General features: G+C 38.3%; 1 protein-coding gene across 4 annotated transcripts in view; it reads right to left on the reverse strand.

Moving 5' to 3' along the window:
* Positions 1-4,402, reverse strand: part of LOC131193102 (zinc finger protein OZF-like) — a 29,792-nt gene extending 25,390 nt beyond the window's left edge. For 2 of the 4 annotated variants that reach the window (XR_009153845.1, XM_058172922.1), the window contains exon 1: positions 4,187-4,402. The gene's annotated coding sequence lies outside the window, so the exon portion shown is untranslated. The remainder of the gene's footprint in view (positions 1-4,186) is intronic. The other 2 variants (XM_058172926.1, XM_058172925.1) reach the window with 2 other exon arrangements.
* Between the last annotated feature and the right edge of the window lie 1,823 nt (positions 4,403-6,225).

Below are 6,225 nucleotides of genomic sequence, written 5' to 3' on the forward strand. Positions count from 1 at the left end.
TAGAGGTAAAGAAGTATATCAACAGAATTTGATTCAAAAAGTTTATTTGGAATTTTATACAAAGTTATATGTTAGAGATTCAATTAAAGAAATAGATATAGATAGATATTTACAAGAGGAAGGCATTTATGAAATTACATCAGAGCAAAGAAAGGAATTGAATCAACTTATAACAACAGAGGAAATAATTTTAGCAATTAAACAGTTGAAAATGGGTAAAGCTCCAGGTACAGATGGCCTAACGGCTGTTTATTATAAAAAGTTACAAGAAGAAATGGTAGAGCCGCTTAAGGAATTATTTAACAGAATTCAATCTGGAGGAGAAGTGCCTCCATCAAGGAGAACGGCTTTTATTTCGCTGATACCGAAGGAAGAACAAGATTGTAGTAAACCAGAAAATTATAGGCCAATATTGCTTTTAAATACTGATGATAAGATTTTTGCTAAGGTATTAGCAAATAGATTAATGTCAGTCATGAGTCAAACGATTCATAGTGATCAATCAGGGTTTATCAAAGGGAGACAAATGAGATATAATATGAGACAGATTGTAGATCTATTGGAATATTTGGAAAGGAATAGCCAAGTCCCCGCAGCGTTCTTTTTTTTGGATGCTGAGAAAACTTTTGATAGATTGAACTGGCAATTTTTATTTAAAGTCATAGAAAGGATGCAGTTTGGAGACTATTTTATACAATATATCAGAAACAAACAGCATAAATAATAATTAATGGTAGTTTAACAGAATCTTTTAGAATTAAAAAAGGAACAAGGCAAGGATGCCCTTTGTCTCCATTATTGTTTATATTAATTTTAGAAATTTTAGAAATTTTATTACGTGGTATTTTATTTATGGGAATAAAAATTAAACAGCAAAATTATAGATTAAGAGTGTTTGCGGATGACTTGGTTGTTACTTTATCCCAACCTATTCAGTCAGCTATATATTTGAAAGATATAATTGATCAATATGGTAAGGTATCTGGTTTTAAAATGAATCAACAGAAGACAAAGATGATAACTAAAAATATGAATATACATCAAAAAGAAGAATTAGAGAGAGTTACTAGATATGAAATAGTTTAAAAAGTCAAATATTTAGGAGTATATATTACAGCCTCAAATGTGAAATTATATAAAAATAATTATGAGGTGGTGTGGCAGAAGGTACAGAAGGAAATGGAGAATTGGAAGAAGTTACAATTATCTTTGCTGGGAAGAATAGCAGCAATAAAAATGAATGTTTTGCCTAGGTTTATTCTTGTTTCAAATGATACCAGTACTTAAAAAGGATGTAAATTTGCGGGAGTGGCAGAAAGGGATTAGCAACTTTATTTGGATGGGTAAAAAACCGAGAATAAAGTTAAAAATAATGCAGGATATACATGAAAGAGGGGGTTTAAAAATGCCTAATTTGAAATTATATTATGAAGCAGTTGTTTTGTCATTGATTATGTTGGAATGCTCCAACACTGGAAATTTTTAAGAAAATGTTGGATAACCATCTGACTGAGATGGTGTAGGGTTTCCTGCCTGGGCAGGGGGTTGGACTACAAGGCCTCCAAGGTCCCTTCCAACTCTGTTGTTATGTTATGTTATGTTATGTTATGTTATGTTATGTTATGTTATGTTATGTTATGTTATGTTATGTTATGTTATGTTATGTTATGTTATGTTATGTTATGTTATGTTATTAGTGATTGGTTTAATTTAACAGAAGAAATAATTTTGAATATAGAAAGTTATGATTTGTTATATGGATGGCATGCTTATCTAGTATATGATAAGAAAATAGATAATATTTTTAAAAGTCATATTCTTAGGAATGCTTTGTTAAGGGTTTGGAAAAAGTATCAATATAAGTTAGACAATAAGACACCTATATGGGCAATCCCTAGACATGCGATAGAGAATATAAATATAGAACAAAAACAAGAGAAAATTACTTATAAGGAGCTTCTTTTTGTAGAAAAGGGTAAATTACAATTGAAATCTTTGAATATATTGAAACAAGAAGGGAAAAATTATACATGGTTTCAGTATGGACAATTGCAATCTAGATGGAGTATAGACCAGAAAATTGGTATTGTCCCAATTGAGGAAAATTTGGTAAAACAAATTAGAGATCAAGGTCAAATGCATATTAAGAGGTTATACAATGTATTGATAGAAATAGATTCAGAAACGGAATTAGTTAAGGATTGTATGAAAAAATGGGCACAAAATATTCAACAACCTATAATGATGGAAACGTGGGAGAAAATTTGGGTTAGGAACGTTAAATTTACTCAAGCACAAAATTTAAGAGAAAATTTTTACAAAATGTTTTATAGATGGCATTTAGATCCTAAAAAACTGGCATGTATGTATCCAAATATGCAACCTAAATGTTGGAGATGTGATTGTGATGATGCTACTTATTATCATATATGGTGGATTTGTAAAAAAATCAAACCGTTTTGGATTAAAATATGGTGGATTATGCAGAATATCTTGAAAAAGAAGATAAAGTTTACTTCACAACTGTTTTTATTAGGTATAATTACGGATTGTACAGTAATAGAGACTAAATTAATATTGAACTTAATATCAGCAGCGAGACTTTTGGTGGCGCAACATTGGAAGAAAGAAGAATGGCCTACAATTGAAGAATGGACACTCAGTTTCAAATTTAGCAGAAATGGCAAAAATTTCTGCGTACCTGAAAGATCATTCACAAGAACGATATATAGTAGAATGGAGAAAATGGATTGATTATATTCAAAATAAGTATCAGACTAAAAAGTATCAAATAGCTTATGAGTGATGGTAGGAAATGTATTTGTGTATTTTTTTAAAAGGGAAAGGGGAGTTAAAGGAGCAAAGGGAGAGAAGAGATCATGGGTTATGATTTTTGTAGTAGTCTAGCGTATGCTTGTTAGATGTTATACCCTATATTCCATTGAGGACCTGTATACTGCACGAATCAAGAAGAGAGCCGTGAAAATATTTGCAGATCCCTCGCATCCTGGACATAAACTGTTTCAACTCCTACCCTCAAAACGACGCTATAGAGCACTGCACACCAGAACAACTAGACACAAGAACAGTTTTTTCCCGAAGGCCATCACTCTGCTAAACAAATAATTCCCTCAACACTGTCAGACTATTTACTGAATCTGCACTACTATTAATCGTTTCATAGTTCCCATCACCAATCTCTTTCCACTTATGACTGTATGACTATAACTTGTTGCTGGCAATCCTTATGATTTATATTGATATATTGATCATCAATTGTGTTGTAAATGTTGTACCTTGATGAACGTATCTTTTCTTTTATGTACACTGAGAGCATATGCACCAAGACAAATTCCTTGTGTGTCCAATCACACTTGGCCAATAAAATTCTATTCTATTCTATTCTTTTCTATATTTTGCTCTGGGAAGTCGGGGAAGGGGAAGGGGAGGGGAAGGGAGAGGGTGGAGGCTGGAGGGGGGAGATAATTGTAAAAAAAATTTATTGTAAAACTTTTTCAATTAAAAAAAAAGAAATGATATAGGGTCTCCTGTTTGAGCAGGGGGTTGGACTAACCGTAACAGAGTTGGAAGGGACCTTGGAGGTCATCTAGTCCAACCCACCGCTCACGCAGACGACCTATACTAGGGATTCGAACCGCCGACCTTTCTGATCGACACCTAGTCAGGCTAAATGACTAGACGACCTCCAAGATCCCTTCCAACTCTTGTTATTCTGCAAAATCCGAGGCTTTGACGGACAGGACAAAAGAGGCGTCGCCGTGACCTCCCGCCAGCCCCGCCCCTTTCGAACCTCCGCGGGATCCTTCTCAAGATTCAGGGAAGGAAGAGACGCCGCTTGCAACTCAACGGCCCCGATGCGCTTTTTGTCTCCCCCACTCGTGACGCCTCCACGCCGCCCTTTTTATGCCTTTCCCCGCACCTGCATTGCGGAGCTGTGTGCTATGCTTGAACATGGAGGTTCAAGTTTCTACAGGAATAGTGAGCTCTGCAAGGACCAACTGTTGTATATTCTCCTTTACCAGGAGAGAATTAAATAAGTGCAGGTTTTTAAAAAAATAAATTATTTACTTAAGGATAATTTCCCTTTAACCTCCCCCCCCTCCCCCTTCCTGGATTTCTTATTCTCTGATCTTTTCTTTTTCTGAACGTTTCAAATGTAACTTACCCTTTCCGAACTGTTGAGATTCGCCCAGCAAAATTACAACGACAACACCAAACGAAAAGTTTTATCCAAAGGAGCTACAGGAAAAGGAATTCAGGAAGAGGAAGAGGGGGGGCGAGTCTACATTTATGGATCTACTCTAGCTGCTGAACTTTGTGCTTTTAACCCGTTCAGCTTTGGGGGAAGTTTCACTCTAACACGGTTGTAAAATGATCTCCCAACCAATCCTGCTTCCTGATGCAGAATTCAGCAACCAGAACAGCATTTTACAGCACAGATTTAAAGCAACATGAAACAAAAAATATATTTGCAATAACAATTCCATTTTGGAATAAATTCTCCTAGAAATTAACTTTAGTTAACCTTTGTTATAACTGTATCCAAAAAACTGTTCAGAACTGGTCCTAAAGTGGTTTTGAGGAAGTGTGTTTAAACTGAATCCAGGTACAAAGGATTTTTCCAGCAGTGTGCATGACAATAAATGCGGGTAGACTTCGATTTACAACAGTTCATTTAGTTTAGATCTTTGAAAGTTACAACAGCGCTGAAAAACTTATGACATGACTGTTTTTCACAGTTATGACCTTTGCAGCATCTCCATAGTCATGTGATTAAAATTAAGACACTTGACAACTGGTTCATATTTATGATGGTCACAGTACCCTGGAGTCATGTGATCACCTTTTGTAACCTTCTGACAAGCAAAGTCAATGGGGAAGACAAATTCACTTAGCAATCATGTTACTAATTTAGCAAGTTCAATGATTCTCTTAACTGTGCCAAGTAAAAGTTGTAAAATGGAGCAAAACTCACTTAAATAATTTCTCACTTAGCAACAGAAATCTTGGACTCAATTGTGGTCGTAAATTTAGGACTACCTGTATCACATGACCACAAATAGGCAATTTCAAGAGTCCTTGCTGCTGTCATTAAGCAAGGACTTCATTGCAGCTTCCTGCTGGCTTCTAATAAGCAAAGGCAACAAGTAAGTCACAGGAAGTCACAAGTCCGACTTAAGGCAATTGGCAAACAGACTGGCAAGCAGATAAGTGGCTATTGTTCTGCAAGCCGCCTGCTGTATGAGTGTCCACCAGTGTCTACTGTGGTACCACCAGCACATGGCTAGGCAGGTAGATCTGCACTATGGAGTGAGGGCAGAGCGGGTGCTGTGGGTGCTCCTTAAGAGAGACTGTGGCAGGAGTGTGAGTGACTTTTGAACTTTCCCGCTGGCTTCTTCATTGATCTTGCTTGCGGGAAGTCAGCAGGGAAGATTGCAAATTGTGATTCCCCACCTATGGGAGAAGGATAGGATAGAATGGGATGGGATGGGATGGGATGGGATGGGTTGGGATGGGATGGGATGGGATGGGATGGGACGGGACGGGACGGGACAGAATTCTTTATTGGTCAAGTGTGTTTGGACACATAAGGAATTTTTTATCTGGTACATCAGCTCTCAGTGTACATACAAGTAACAAGTGATAAATCATTATCATAATAATAAAATATAATGCTCATAAATCATAAGATACAACTCTCGGTGATAGTCAATAAGTCAATCAATCGGAATAGAGCTGGAAGAGACCTTGGAGGTCTTCTAGTCCAACCCTCTGCTCAAGCAGGAGACCTTATACCAGGGGTGTCCAAACTACGGCCCGCGGGCCAACTGCGGCCCGCGGGTCAGTTTCTATTGGCCCGCAGCAAATTCTGAAAGTATTATTTAATATGGCTCCTCCCCATGGGCGGGGAATAATGAAGGGAGGGGGCGGAGGAGGCGGTGAGCGGGAAAGAGGCTGCTGGCCGTGCCTGACCCCAGCAGTTCTACCCTCGCCTTCCTCGGGCCGCCTGGTGAGGCTCCTCGCGCCTCCACCCCTTGGGCATGGAATAACGAAGGGAGGGGGCGGAGGAGGCGGCGGCAAGCGGGAAAGAGGCTGCTGGCCATGCCCGACCCCAGCAGTTCTAGCCTCGCCTTCCTCGGGCCGCCTGGTGAGGCTCCTCGCGCCTCCACCCCTTGGGCATGGAATAACGAAGGGAGGGGGCGG

This window comes from Ahaetulla prasina, chromosome 2 (genome assembly GCF_028640845.1).
Source record: "Ahaetulla prasina isolate Xishuangbanna chromosome 2, ASM2864084v1, whole genome shotgun sequence".
Taxonomy (NCBI): domain Eukaryota; kingdom Metazoa; phylum Chordata; class Lepidosauria; order Squamata; family Colubridae; genus Ahaetulla; species Ahaetulla prasina.